This window comes from Cupressus sempervirens, chromosome 8 (assembly GCF_028749045.1).
Source record: "Cupressus sempervirens isolate cs-2001-9-10 chromosome 8, ASM2874904v1, whole genome shotgun sequence".
Classification (NCBI taxonomy): Eukaryota; Viridiplantae; Streptophyta; class Pinopsida; order Cupressales; family Cupressaceae; genus Cupressus; species Cupressus sempervirens.
This window is the reverse complement of record NC_143125.1, coordinates 189,008,756-189,025,860: the sequence shown is the minus strand read 5'-3', so window position 1 is coordinate 189,025,860 and position 17,105 is coordinate 189,008,756.

Sequence of the window (17,105 nt, the reverse complement as noted above, 5' to 3'; positions counted from 1 at the left end):
TTTACAGAGTCTACTGAGCTCAGTTGGTCAGTAAAAGCCTTTTGCAATGTATACCGAGCATTCCAGTATGTCACACGGTGAGTTAGTGTTAACCGAGTTAACTCGGTAAGCTAAGGAAAGTTTAGTTCTTACCGAGATCACTCGGGTATCAAAGGATTTTGTAATGAATGGTTAAGTGTTAACCGAGTTCACACGGTAAGCTAAGGAAAGCTGAGTTTTCACCGAGCTTACTCGGTAGTCGAAGATAGCTTTTACCGAGTCTAGTCGGTTTCCAAAGGAAGTGGCAGGATTACCGAATTTCCCAGTAATTGTAGTTCTTACCGAGTTCTGTCGGTTAATACAGGAAGGAATTTTTTGTTCTGTATTGACCGAGCAGCGTTGGCCAGTGAAAGTTTTTTTTGTCCAAGCCAACTTTAGAATATGTTTAGTCAAGTTGGTTGGGAAAGCCGACTTTGGAATTGTTTTAACAAGTTGGTTGGGCCGACCTGGTATTATGAATAATATATAAAGAGGTGCTCAAGATGAAAAAAAGAAGAGGAGAGAATGAATATACGAAAAGTGCAAGGAAGTGCAAGGAAGATACTTGTGTGTGCCTAAGCAGAATTGAGCAGAGGGAAATCTTGGAGCTGCAGAGATATATATTTGATCAGTAAGGATCTTGTGGAGCTAAACTGAGATCTGTATTCAGCAAGATAAGTTGCATGTATTTTCAGATCATTCATTGTTGCTTTCTAACCTTTGTAACAGTGATTCCAAAATCTCCTAACAGAGTTGGTTTAACAGCCATTTCACAAATCCTTTAACATGGTGGCAATTCAGTTGAATTGTTCAAAAAGACCTCTTACAAGGCCACTCCTAACAGGGTGATTAAATCCTTTAACAGTGTCACACCTAACAGTGTGTTTTGTAACCTTTAACAGGGTTGGCTCCTAACAGGGCTCACTTCAGAAGAGTGAAAATTGGTGACTAGTTGCTGGTGGTTTTTTCCATATTGGGTTTCCACATAAATCTGGTGTCTACTGTGTTAATGATTACTTTCTTTTGCATAGTCGCTTATTTCAGTAAATGCTTCATAAATTGACTAAACACCTATCAAATTTTAAGCAGTGATTTTTGTAGTAGTAGCAACTAAGTTTAAGGCATCTTTGGGACTTTTGAAAATGTTTTTGTGGTAACTGATTCACCCCTCCCCTCTCAATTACACCATCTTCATTTTCCAACACACAATAATATTTTCCCCTTGTGCTCTTGCCAACTCTCTAATCCAATATTCACTCAAATTATTCAATTAGCTTTTTAGGATAATCCCCTGATACAATAACTTCATCATCTGACTCATGATACTTGTATAAATCAGCAACATTGAATATAGGATATATATCTATGTCATCGGGTATCTCAATTTCATAAGCATTTCCACTATAAAAAAATTTCAAGATCTTACAAGGTCCAAACTTCTTCATCTTCAGCTTACTGTATGTTTTAATAAGAAATCTTCCTTTCTTTAGATGAACCATCATATCATCACGAACTTGAAAATCATTATGTATTCTATATTGATCAACATTATCCTTATACTTATGATTAGTTTGTTATATCCTCAACTTCACTTCATTATGTAAAGATTCCATAAAATCAGCAAATTATTCTCCTATAGCACTTCTCTTGTCTTCACCAGCAATATCTCTCAATTCTAATATACCTCTAGGCTACATTCTAGTAAAAATCTCAAGAGGTGCCTTCCCTATAGTCCTATTCACATAATTATTATATGAAAATCCAACTTGTGCTAATATCATCTCCCAATTACTTGGCTTATTCCCAACTAAACATCTTAGCAAATCACCCAAGCTTCTACTCACAACCTTTGTCTATCCATCTGTCTATGGATAGAATGCAGAACTAAATTTTCACTTAGTGCCCATCTTCTTCCTCAAAGTCTTCCAAAAATAACCAACAAACTTATTATCTCTGATAGAAATAATACTTCTTAGTAATCCATGCAATATCACAATCTCTTTAAAGAAAAGTTCAGCAACATGCTTAGCATTTGATGTCTTCTTACATGTTATGAAATGAGTCATCTTATAAAATATATCCACTAAAAAAAATATGGAATCATAGCACTTCACTGTCTTTGGTAATCCAAGAAAAAAAATCCATACCAATTGCACTCCAAGGTTTCTTAGGAGTAGTAATAGGTGTAAACAAACTAGTATTTTGACTTACTCCTTTTGCAAATTGACAATCTCCAAAATTATTTTAAAAAATTTGAACATCCTTATCCACCAATAGACTTTTCCATGATAAAATTCAACCTCATAGAACTTTTAGGAATACACAACTAAATACCTTTGAACAACTTACCTTCTTAAATGAAATACTGATCATACATACTTATGTAATTTGTTAGATTGGTGCTATGCACTCTCTCCATGCCTTAGAAAAATTAGGTTCAGCATCGTACAACTCTTCCATTCATTAAAACCAAGAACTTCAACATTCATTTAAGTCAACAAAGAACATCTTCTACTCAATGCATAAGTAACTCTGTTAGCAACTCCACTTTTTTTCTTAATGAAAAATGTGAAACTCTGCAAGTACTCAACACACTTCATATGTATCTAATTCAATTTATGTTGACTTCCCAAGTATTGTAAAGCTTTATGATCAGTATACAACACAAACTCCTTAGGAATGAAATAATACCTCAACTTCTTCAATGCTTGAACAATAGCATAAAATTATTGATCATATACATAATACTTCCTTTTACCATCATTCAAATTTTCACTAAATAAATTAATAGGTTTACCTTCTTGACTTAATATAGCTCCTATTGCATTACCACTTGCATCACATTCAGCTTGAAATACCTTATTGAAATTAGGCAAAGCCAATATGGGCAACTCAACAACCTTTTCTTTCAAAGTCTCAAAACTCTTATCAGCTCCATGTGTGCACTTAAATTGATTTTTATCACCCCTCATTGTCTCAATCATAGTATTACAAACAGAACGAAAATTTCTTATGAACTTTTTGTAGAAACTAGCCAAACCATGAAAAGATCTCACCTCACTCACATTCTTAGGTGTAGGCCATTCTAATATTTCTCTTATCTTCTCAAGATCCATCCTCAACCCATTAGCTAAAATCACAAATTCCAAATACACAATCTCCTCTTGCATAAAAAAACACTTTTTCAAATTAATTAGCAACTTCTCCTCTTTCAACCTCTATGATACTTGTCCAATATGCTCAAGATCTTCTTCCTTGTTCATACTAAATATCAGAATGTCATTGAAATAAATAATCACAAACTTACCCAAGAATTTTTTTAGAACTTCTTTAATCAAACTCATGAAAGTACTAGGTGCATTAGTCAAACCAAAAGGCATAAAAAACCATTCATACAAACCATATTTTTCCTTGAAAGCAAATTTTCACTCATCATCTTCTCTGATTTTGATCTAAAGATAGCCACTCTTCAAATAAATCTTGGTAAAATACTTTTTTCCACTCAAATAATCCATTATGTCATCCATTCTCAGCATGGGAAACCTATATTTCACTGTAATCTTGATAATAGGTTTGGAATTAATACACACTCTCCATTCTCTATTATTTTTAAGTGCTAATACAATAGGTACATTAGATGGAATCAAAATTTCTCTAATTAATCCCTTTTATAGAAAATCATGCACTTGTCTATTAAGTTCTTAATTCCATGTAGGTGTCAATCATATGGTGCTTTTTTTAACAAACTAACTCTAGGAATCATATCCATACAATGACATATACTTCTTACAGGCAATAAACCATAGGAATATCCTCAACAAAAATATCTTTATACTTATTCAACAAATCTGCAATTTCTTCTAGTACTTGACTACCACTATTTGTTGTCACTCTATCATTACTAGCTTCTACAACTTGGTCATTACTACCAACATTTGATCCTCTAGGAATTATTGAAAAACAGAGTTGCTTATTGTTCTCTTATTTTTCAAATTGTTTCCCATTAACCATGCAAACTTTTATTGCAGTACAATTGACCTCATCTGGACTTTCAATCAAAGGAAGAAATATTTGTTTCTTCCCATTTACCCAAAGAGTATATGATTCAATCTTCCATCATGTAAAACATATCTATTGTATTTCCACGGCCTACCCAAAAAAAATGACAATAATCCTTAGGTATAATATCACACAAAACTTCATCAAAGTAATGTCCATTCTTGAACTTCACAATACATTGTTCACTTACCAATATCTTATACTCATCCTTGATCCATGAAACATGATAAGGATTGGGATGTTTTGGCCTCTACAACTGTAACCTTTTAACCAACTCTTCTGATGCCAAATTTGTTGAACATCCACAATCAATGCTCACCTTGCAACATTTTCTAGCCATCTTACATCTGATCTTGAAAAGACTTCTTCTTAAAATGGGTTCCTCATCACTTCCCTTATTATATAAGGTTCTTCTCACCATCATATTTTCTCTAGCCTCAGGACCACTTGCTGAACTCTTAATTTTTTTCTTGAATCACAACATTTCTTTTACTCTACCCACTTTTACAAGATCTACATTCAAAAGATCTATGCCCTTCTTTACCACATCTAAAACAATTACCACATAAACCATCTCTAGGATAAGAATTAGCTCTTCCTTGGTAAGATCTAGTTCCTCCTTGGTAAGAACTACCACCTTTCCACTCATTCTTGTCCTTGTCATCATTATTACATTCAAATTTTTCTTTATCATGGACAAAACTATTAGATATACGACGTTCTCCATAAGATCTAGCTCTACCTTTTTGGAATCTATCACCTCTACCTCTTTGTCTTTGTTTATGCTTCTTTGTTGAGATCTCCTAAGCTTTCAAGGAATATTGATATACTTCTTTCAAACTTTCCAATTTCACAAAACTTATTCCATCTTGAATATTGTATCTCAATTCATTTATGTACCTTACAATTTTCTCAACATCATTGTTGACATGTCTATATTTGATGTCCAATCTATAGAATTCCTTAGTATACTCTTTCACACTAATGTCCTTTTGTCCCAAATTTAGCATCTTTCTCAACAAGATAACTTGATAATGAGTTAGAAGGAATTTTTTCTTTAACTTGTTCAACATCTTTGACCAAATTTTGATCTTCTTCATACCACCTGACATAGGGAGGTGCGAGTAACTAAGGGAAATTGGCACACTCAACTACCCAAAAAACCATGCAAGAGTTAACACAATGAAAGTAAATAGAAAAGAGAACAAAACCATAGAGAGAGGACAATATTATTTGTTGACTCATGAAAATATCATTATACATGCTTGGCTGTATGACCTTCTAGGTTACAACCATTACAAAGAAAAATACATCTTTCAAAGAAGAATAGATCTCTAGACTCAAGTATAAATTTCTACTTCCAAGCTACTCCACCTAAGAATCCTCTACCTAGATTAAGATTAAGGCTCTACCCAAGATCCCCTACTTATACCAATCTAAGGCACAAGTCAATCTAGAATGCTAAAAACTAAATAAACCTAACATTAAATACTTGAAGAGCCACAAGTCAGCCTCGAATAGAAATTAAATGTCCAAAAAATTGATACCTGAGAAAAATTGTGATATCTACAAGATCCAATTGAATTAGAACTTGTTCTTCAAACTAAAGGTAATACTTTAAGTCCTCTACAACCCCTTAATCTTGCTAAGGATGATTCATTAAGGATATCTTTAGATTCATCTCAGAATTCATGAATAAAAACCCATTGCAAGAACTGCCATAAATTGATACTCTAGGAGAATTGCATATCTCCCAACTTATAATGAATTAGGACTTGTGACATTAACTAGAGATAATACTATAGACCCTCTTCAATCCCTAAACTTTGCATCCTTTAACTCATTACATAAAATTAGTTATGCAGCCCAAAAAAGGCACCTAGAAACCAAAAAATATAGTTCCAACAACAAGGTAAAAATGGCTCAAACTTTAACTCAATTCATCCCATCTATATGCAATTATGAGGAAAGGTTCTGAAATTTTCCTCCAATTCTTAGTAACTACTGAAAGCTTGGTAGTGCAACCAAGGATGCTCTTGCATCAGGTCTTCCTTGTTAAAGGCTTACAAAGACTATTAGGTCTCACCCTATTAATGAATGATCTCATTCTAAACTTACCATTCATCCTTCAACTCTTCTCTTTGTACATGAAAACCTCTTACTTCTCACATAAAATCTTTAGGGTTTTTCATCCTTAAGAAGACTTAGGTGAAATAAGGTTAGGTAGGAACCAATGATTTTGATTCATACATTTTGCCACTTAACAAAACCCTTCTTATAATTGGTTACATGTACTAGAGATTATCAATATACCTCCATATATATCTTCTTGAATCATAAAAAATCCTTAAGTTGACAAAAAAATGGTTTACATAGCAATTTTTACCATTATAATCTACTATGATAGAAATTGTTCACTCAACACTTGAAAACTTTGATGCTTGACATCCATTATATCTTTAATCTTGTAACTCAACTCTTTAATAACTTGGAATTTACTATTTTACTCTGCACCTAAATCAATCTACATGTATTAACTTTCTTAGCACTAGAGTGACTCAACAGTAGTTGTATGCTTAGCAAATACTAGTGCTCGACACTATCTAGGTATATTTCTTGATATGTATTACTTGATAAATTATTCTCGACTTGCTTTATACACTTGGTATGCACTATCATTTTTCTATAGTATGATTTAAGTATGTCGTTACTCATATGCCAAACCCAAAATGAGACCAACAAAATGGATTATAGATAGGCATTGTTCTCATCAAATGAATAGTATCATTAAACTAAGTTTGAACACTTGGAGCACTATGATGGTGGAAGTGTCAAATTTTTAAATAATAAACCATGCTATGTGAAGGGGAAAGGTTGCATTGCATTAATTGATGGAATTAAATGTCATAACATTTATTAGGTTTAAGGTGTATGACACAATCTTCTAAGTGTGGTACAATTGAACAACATTCAATTCAAGATAGAATTCATGAATGGGAAGGCAAGGATTCTGAATGATACAAGAAATCTTGTTAGAATTAGCAATTAGACTAAAGGTAATCTATTTTATCTTGATCTCACTAAAGGTTCATTCTTTTTGGCACAAGTAGAGGAAAGTTGGTTATGGAATAAACAAATGTATCATGTAAAATTTTATAATCTAGTTACTATAAACAAGAACAAAATAGTAAGAGGTATTCAAAATCTAAAGAAACTTGAAATGGCCATATGAAAACAATGTTAAATTTGAAAGATGTGTATAACTAGCTAGTTAAGTGCCAGTAGTTAGGTCTCACTTTTGGGCATAAAGTGGAAGAATTTTTCCTATTTTTGAAATTCCTTGTCTGTTGATGTAAAAATTTGAGACATTTAGAGATTGAATATAAAAAAAACTTAAAAAATAAAAATTGTAGTATTCAGAAACTACTTTTTGAATATATAATTTATCTGTGTACCCATATGGTAGATTCTTTTTGGTATGGATCATTAAAAACCACTTTTTAAAAGGCATGTTTTAGGACCATACCACACTCATCTACAAACAACATAATTTGAGACAAATAAATGGTTTTTTGTAAATCCTTTTAAACAAGGTTACCTAACACACGAAAGATTGACGATAATATTTTTACTTAGTTTTTCATTGCATTGAATAAATTTTTTATTATTAATTTTCATTTGGCTATAAAGGTAAATTTTAAAACCTCATGTACTCACACCATAATCTGATCAAAGATTCACTTTTTTCTTAATAATTCCATTTTTAAACTTCAAAAGAATTGTATGTGCATTGATGACATATAAATTAATTTAAGAAAAATCATAAAATAAAAAATATATTAAATTTTTAGAGAACCTCACTATTTTATATTTAGGTACCACTTTTCATCAAAAAATAATGCAAAAATACTAAATAAATCATAACACTATAAACTTTATATTCTCAAATCAAGATAGTGAGATCTATAATGAGTTTTTGTTTCATAAAAATAATTTGATCAAGAAGACCCTCTAAAACTTATGGCAAGGCATGAATTTGTCAATTCAATGCGTTAGTAAAATCTTAAGAGGTCAAGGAATAGGCTTGGTCTCACCAAGCCTATCTCAAACCAAAATATGAGGTGGGAAAAAAAATCTCACCCCATTTAAGAAATGGGCACCCATTATTTGAAATTCAAAATTTGGGCGCCCATTTTGAAAAGGTAAAATCAACATTTAAAATGCATTTACAATCAACCCAAAAAAAAAAATTACTTATCTTTATTTAAAAATAGGCACCCATTTATTAAAAGTAAAAAAAATCAGTAACTAATTTTTGAAAAATGAGTGCCTATTTTTAAAATATTCAATTTATTAAATTTTTCAAAAATGGGTTCCATTTTAAAAAATTATAGTTGGCCACAATACAAGTTTACACAAAATAAACAAAGTTAGCCCATACCATAGGAACTTGGGTTCTCAAGACTAGCTCAGTGAGGTTATGATACTCAACATCCACTATTAATCCTTGGCATCATCATGCACTCAATAGATGTAGAGGCTTAGTCCATACTAATCACTTCCAAGTAGTCTTGAACTCAGTTTGCATTGGTGACTTGGTGAATATTGTGAAACTCGACATATAAATTGAATCACTCGATTAATATTGAGTGGCTCAATCAACACTAGATTCTCACTATTGTAACTAGGAACTAGGTAAGCACTGCATGACTTAGTTTATACTGATAAACTTGGCATATTTGTATTTATATTGTTGATCATTACCATAGTAGTAACTACTCAACATAAACTAAAATTGTTCCTTGGACTCAGTAGCAACTGTAGAGCTCAATAGATATTGAAATGCTTGGTTAACACTATTAACAATACAATATGGTCAGTAGATGCTTACAATCTAAATAAGTGTATGTCACTAATAATAAACATGACTATAATGTCAACAATCTCCCCTGTTGGCATTAGTGACAAAAACACTTATCAATAAAAATTGAATTCAAAATGTATAAGAATACTTTTTATCCATCACCTTATGTCTCTGACTCATTAGATTATATTGGGTTTGATATTTTTCAAAATTGGTTTTGTAAGAGATGTATTCCCAAGTATCTATACATGAATAATATTATAATGCTTCCCTATACACAATATTTTGTATACTCTACATCTTTTCACGTACATTTTCTCTTCTTTTCTATACATATTCTCTTCTTTACACAATACAGATTATACAATCTTCTCCCCCTTTTTGACATTAATTCCAAAGATGTATGCTATATATATGCTATACAATAATGCCAAAATGTGACAAGAAATATGAAAATACCTTTAAAATTAATGCCATTTTCTTGTCCCACTTCTCTTGCAACACCTTGCATGTGTGCAATGTAATTTGCACTTCTGTTGATAGTTCTATCATGTGGTCTACAATTGAGAAGTTGTTGTCATGGATGAGAGTTTTCTCATGTGCAATGTGTATCCATGTTTGGGAGAATCATGCCCCATATTTCTATCAATGCAAATCTTATTCTAGCTTCTTCTCTCAACAATTCTACCTGCATATTAGTTAGAATTCAGATCTTGTTGAAATGGATAGACCTGTAGCTTGGTTCAATTTGCAACTGTTGTGCACTTGCCTTAAGATCCTCATCAATCTTTGATAGTTTATCTTTTATTTCCTTAGTGAAAATTGAAATATCACAAAGTTTACCGAATAGTGAAGACACGTTGTTGCAAGAGGTATCTAGTAAGCCTAGAATAGTAGATAATTCTACTTGATGGATAGCAATTTTTTGGGCAATATGTTCCAAAAATTTGTTCTCAAAATTGTTTTTAGTTCTCTGCAACAATTTGTCTTGACCATTCATATCTTGATTAAATTTTTTAACTACCTCTACTAGCTGAATCAAAATTGGTTGAGAAGTGTCAACCTCTATATTTAGAGCCTCAACAAGGATATTATTTGCATCTTCTATTATTTGAAATTTATTGTTTCTTTCTTCTCTAAGCCCTTGTTGCTTGGATTTCTTTTGTAAAAGTTCTCCAAATGTTTGAATTCGATCAAGATTGAGATTGGAGCTATCCTAGTTAGGAATAACAATCTCCTCATCAAAATCAATGTCTTCTTCCTTTTCTTTTTCTTTACCCAAATTTTTTTTGCTTAGTTGAGGTTTGGTCTCAACTATCCCTACACTTATTGATTGCATGCCAGTAATGGAAATAATTATGGAAATAGTAGGACTTGTTGAAAAGGTAGATATTGTACTTAATGCTGAAATACCAATAGTTCAAATACTTGGAGTTACCAATAATGATGTAGAGGGAAGTGATTGTTGCTCAGTAGATGAAGTACTTGTCACTTTAGTCAATGAAGTACTAAGTTGGATAGGTACAAAGATTGATTGGGCACTTGTGCTAATTGTGTTTGCCCCAATAAATTATCATGAAGCTTTCTTGAGACTTGATTTTGTCACTATTTGGCTTGAAGAATGAGGAAGTGAGGTAAAGATTGCTACAACAATTTTCTCTGGGTCAATCTCTTTAGTATCTTGAACATCTAGCAAATCCTCCTTGGTAGCTTTCGGTCCCTTTTCTTCCTCTTCATCATGTACATTGTCAAAATGTACAACTTCCTCATCATCAATTTCTTCATCTTTTTTTTGTTCATCATCCTCCTTATCACTAACATGCTCTACAAAATCACTCAAATTGTGAAGAAGATACATGTTCTTCCAAGTATTTGTAGCATTCTTTACTATATATTCATTGTCATTTAACAACACAAGACATGTGTTGAATCTCAAAGTAAGCTTTTCTTCATTTTTCTTAAGAGATTCCTTTACATCATTATCATTCAAACTTAACATCAGTTGCCTAAGGGTTTACTCATATATGTCTTTTGCAATTTTCATGGCATTCTCCCATGTTGGCTTAATTTTCTCCATTCAAACATTAGGAATGGGATGAGCAAGCTGATCTGAGAAATATTTCGATTTTCCCATTTTAGATATTACCAAGTTTTCTATTTGCTTCAGCACATTTTCAGTCCTAGTTCCATACTTTAGTGCCTTGAAGTTTGTTATCCCAGCTCCTGATTCTAAATATTTCATCCTTTCTTGGAAGATTGGTGGAGGCCTCTTAAAGATTATATCTCCTCCTTCTTTATTTACTTTCTTCCTAGATAATCTTCTTGTAAACATAGCAGTGGATGTCTAGGCAGGCTTGGTAATAATTACCTTTCCTTTCTTCTTCAATGGTTCCCCATCCTTTGATTTATCTTCACCTTCCTCTATATCTTCACCTTTACCTTTAGTTAATTAAAGAATGGAACTAGTTTTCAATTTGGAAATTCTCTTCTTTCCTTTGTTGACTACTTGAGGAAGTTTTGATTTCAAGTTCAATTCTATCTTTTGCATCATCATAAGTACCAAAATATGCATCTTTAGGACTAGAGGCTCATTAATTAGTGTCTTAATTATGTCCTTGGTTTCATCTATATTTACCTCATAACCAAGAGGTTTTACCCATACTATCCTCAATCTAACTGCCTGAATATACACTTTATCACTCTCAACCATAAAACAAACATAATCTTTGTAATTACCAACTAATTTCTTGGGAATCTTGAATCTATTATTCATCTTTTCCTTGAATGCATCAAAGTTTTTATCCATAATTCTTGCATAGTTGTCTCTCATTTCATCCATATATTTATTAATCTAATAAAGAATAGGTACATCCTTTCTCCATACTATTGTACCTTTAGATGAGAAAAAAATTGTACATAGAAAAATAGACAAGTCAAAAGTGAACTGAACTTACATGGATTTTTTTTATAAGTTCTTATACTCTCCATGTTCTTGTTGAATTGGTTCAGCATTAACTTGGCAAGTTCAAGTGATAGATTATTCTTGAACACTTTATATGCTAAATCTACTACTTCACATGACATGTTTAGTCTACTCAAGCTATAAATCTTGTGATCACTGACATGTATCCCAAATATCTATCATACAACTAATCTTCATTCCCCTTCCATCCCACTTGGTAAGGGTTTTCCTCTCCAGTAACCTATTTTGACCCAACTTAGGTTTTTGGTCATTTTTCCTTTTGCAAACATAGTAAGACCAATAATCTTGTGGGTCATCTTCTTGGTTATCAAAATGGGTTGATCCAACTATAGCTGACCATTATGAACTTGACTAAGGATATATCTTATCCATTTGATTTGAAAATCTTGCGGCATATGAGAATTGTGAGTTAAACCTTTTGTTTCAAGATGTTGATGTTCTGGTTTTAATATAGCATTGACACATAACTTTTCAAGGGCTTCATCCATTTCTAATGTGCTAATATCTTAAATAACACACTTAAAATGTGAAAGAATATTATTTATTAACAATACCTTTGATGGAATTTGTGACTGAGCTCCACTCAAATCTACTGTTTCAATGATGATAGGACATAGTTTGAAATATGGTGCCTTCCACTCCATGCCTCAAACTAACATGCCAGATCCTTTCTTCATTTTTTTGTTGGTGGATACCATTTTCACTTGGTAGGGTTTTAAGGGACAAGGAAACATTCAATAATTCACTCAAACTACTTGGATGCTCTAAAGATTGTCTTGCACAAATAGCTCTCAAAAATTTGTGATGGGAAATGACTTTGATTTCACCTTTTTTATCAAAAATTTTCATAAATGCCCTGGTAGGATTGTTTTCTCAAATGACAGAATGTCATCCACTTTTCTTGAATTGAATAATTAGTATATTCACTCATGATTGGTAACCATACAAAGCTTAGTTCCTCCCAACCTTTCTCATCTAGGTCTTACAACCTAACCTCACTCGGTAAGGCCTATGACCTAATCATTCTCAGTAATGATGATCTATTTTCATCTTAAATGCTGATTTGGATGCTTCATTTTGTTAACTAGAACAAATGTGAGATATCTTTAGAATCCTAGTTCTAGTTCTCCTATGGGAGATCAAATGGAAAACATGGAGTTACCCAATCCTTGAGTGACTTATTCGTCATTGCTCAAACTTGCATTCTCAGAAGATTTTGGAACCCATTGCTATCTCATTTATTTTATGATGTTATTAGTTTTTGCCTTCTGTTCATCTTCAATTCTTCTAGTATTCATATAGTTCTTGGCAAGATGGCCAAGTTCTTTACAAGTGAAACATCTTCTGGTAGTATCTCTTGTCCTTATGTGATATTTCATACAATTTATTCCAATGTGTCCAAATTCTCCATAGTAATGACATCTACTCCTAGTGTTATAGTCCCAACCAGATATAGCTTTCATAATTAATTTTGTTGGGTTTAGTATCTTAGTTTTTCATTCTTAGGATTTGTTCTCATGCTTCTTATATTTGTGGCATTTATTAGCCTCATGACCATGCTCACTACAATTTTAGTACATTCCACTGAATTTTTCCTTCCCATTGCTCCAACATTTGTTGGATGTATGACCTATCTTACCACAGTAACTACAAGTATGTTTTTAATTCTTTTGAGCTCCTTGCTTCCAGATGATTCACCTTCTTCTATATATCCAATTCCTACTTTACCATTTTGTATAATTTTTTTTTTTCTAATTCAATTGACTCATGTCTACTTGAGATTTTATCATCCTTTCATTGGTTTTCCTTTCAATGCTTAAATCATTTACTAGCTTTCATTTTTTGATGTTAGATTCATGATTTCTTCATTTGCATTTGTGAGCTGATTAATAAAGCCAACTTGCTGAAGGAATAATTGTTGAATCTCATTACTCCTTCCTTCTATTTCTTCTTTTATCTTGTTTTTCTCTTCCACAACTTCACATAGTCTTATTGACTAAATTTATTTCTCTCTTCTTAGTTTTCTTACTTCTTCTTGAAGTGAACCATTCTTTTCTAATAGTTCTTTGATTGCTCCATTGGCTTTATTTGGATTGCTTGCTAAATGGATGTCTTCAATTCTTTATTCAATGTAAAGATGGTTATTCATTTAGATTGCAAGATCTTTTCTTCTTTTCAAGGGTTTAGAGAGTTTCTCCTTTGCTTTCTTGAGTTGTGCAATAGTCATTTCCAAATCTAGCTTCTCATTATCAGTAGTTGTGTCAAGTATAAATATTTCCATAACCTTTGATCTTTGCTCAAGCTATTAAAATTTTCTCAGAGAACCACAAAAGCTCTAATACCAATTGTTTGAAATATTGTGATAGACTAAGTTACTTAGAGGGGAGGGTTGAATTAGTAACTTATAAAATTTAATCCTTAATTAGGAATGTGTATTCTAATCTACTTGCATGTGCTAGAAACATTAAAGCACACATAATACTTTAGACATATAATTTGGTGACCCAAAAACCATCCAAATAGAAAGTAAAACTAGGGTGAGGATGATACTGAAAAGCTTTAGTACTATAGTATAAAGTTGACATGTTAAGGTTTACAATGATCAGCTTTGATGATCTACCCTATTAGGAGCAATAAGGACTACTAGGTAGACCTTGCTATAGGATCTAAAAACATATAATGAAGTATGCACTTGATAAAGAGATTTATGTAAGACTGTTAGGTATACCTTGTTTAAAGGATTTGGCTAATCCTCTTGTTAGGGTGAAATAGTGGCTTGATCTCTGATCTATAACTTGGTTTGTTGAATGAGATACCTTTGAGTGTAAAAATCATCTTGCTATGATAGATAAATATTTGTTGGTCTTTATACAGCTTGTGGTCTTGTACTTCACTTTTCTACTCTTTTCTACTTGTTATCTCACCTCTATTCATTCATTCTTACTTACTTTGGATCTGATACAATAAATTACATATATACCAATCCAATTAAAAAATTACAAATCCAGCCACAATAAAAATTTACATAAAATGCAGAAAGTGGGACCATGCTTAAGGAACTCGGGTTCTTAAGACTGGCTTGATGAGGATCTAATACTCAACATCCACTATTAATGCTTGGCATCATCATGCACTTGGTAGATGGAGAGGCTCGATCCATACTAATTACTTCCAAGTAGTGTTGAACTTGGTCTACACTGATGACTTAGTGAATATTATGAAACTTGACATATAAATTGCATCACTTGGTTAACACTGAGTGGCTATGTCAACATTGGATTCTCACTATTGTAACTATGAACTTGATTTAAGCACTGCATGACTCATTTTATACTGATAAACTTACCATATAATGAAATGATTGATTTATATTATTGATCATTACCATAGCAATAACTACTCAATATAAAATAAAATTGTCCCTTGGACTCAATAACAACTAGAGAGTTCAATAGATGTTGAAATTCTTGACTAACACTGTTAACTATACAATATGCTTGGTAGATGCTTATAATCTAAATAAGTGTATGTCACTAATAACAAACATGAGTTTATTGTCAATAGATTATTCTAGAATGATGACCATAATGTACTTGTAGGAAAAATTTGAATATTTTCAAAAATTCAAGTGGTATATGGCTAGATTTGAGATAGGAATAGTTAAGTTAAAATTCCTAAGATCAGATAGAGGAGGTGAATTCTATAATGAAATAGGAATCAAAAGATAGGTATGTACACCTAGCACACCTTAGCAGAATAGCATAGAAGAAAGAAGAAATAAATCCATCATAGATTGTGCAAGGATACTAATGATAGAGAAAAATGGTGTAACCAAATATTTTAAGGAAATAATTGCCACAATAATTAATAACTTAAAAAATTTGAGGTAAAGAAAGGTACAAATTGAATGCCTTATAAATTATAGTATGACTATAAACCTAATGTCTATTACTTCAAAGTATTTGGAAGCAAATGCTATATCTTGGAAGAGATGAGGAGAGTAATGTTTGATTTGAAAGGTGGTGAAGCTATTTTTCTTGGATATTCCAACAAAAGAAAAGCATATAAATTCTTGAATCTTTCTACTCACAAGATTATAGATAGTACACATATAAAAATTGATGAGTTTTTTGAAAAGAATGAAGAAAAAAGAAGCAACAAAGGTAAAGATTATAGAAACTTTGTCTATTTTGATCCTAAAACTTTACCCATCACTCAATAGACTTCTCCACCCATGTTACCCAACTCTGGAATGTCAATTGAGTTGCATCAAGGGGTAACCAAGTTGTAGCGTGTGCAACCCAAGCTTGATAAAGTTCAAAGTATGTCCTAGCCAATGGAACCCAAGTCACAGTCTTTGGGAACTAAGTCCTAGATAGTAGGAACAAATTTTTTTAAGAGATTCATAAAACCTTTGAGCATGGTAAACCAAATCAATCTTGTCTAGAGTCAAGAAGAAAGATACTTGTACTTGCTATATATGTCAGAAGGCATCACACATCTAAGAAAAAAATTGGAGATCAAACATAAGGCATAATGAGAAGTAACAAGCTAAAAATTATATGTGTACTTACCAAATTTGAACTTAAAATTGTTAAAGATGCATTAAATAACAAATGTTGGATTAAGGAAATGAATCAAGAGATTGAGAATATTGAAAGGAACAATACTTGGACTCTTGTTCCTAGACCCAAGCACAAAATTGTAATTGGTACAAAGTTGGTATTTAGAAATAAATTGAATGAAAATAGAACAGTATCAAGAAACAAGGCAAGACTAGTGTGCAAAGGATAAATTGAAGAACAAGGCATAGACTATGGAGAAACATTTTCTCCTCTTGCTAGACTTGATGGAGTTGGAACACTACTTGCATATGTTGCATTTAAAGGATTCAAAGTGTATCAAATGGATGTAAAATCAACTTTCTTAAATGAAATTTTGGAAGAGGAAGTTTACATTAATCATCTTGAAGGTTTCTTTGATCCAAAGAAAAGAGACATGGTTTGTAAGTTGCAGAAAGCTTTATGTGGTCTAAAGAAATTTCCTAGAGCATGGTATGAGAGACTTCAGAGATGTCTAGTAAATATTGGTTTTTAAATAACCAATGATAACAATAGTTGGTATATCAAAGAAGGATCTCAAAAAAGATATTGTTAGCAGAAATATTTGTGGATGATATAC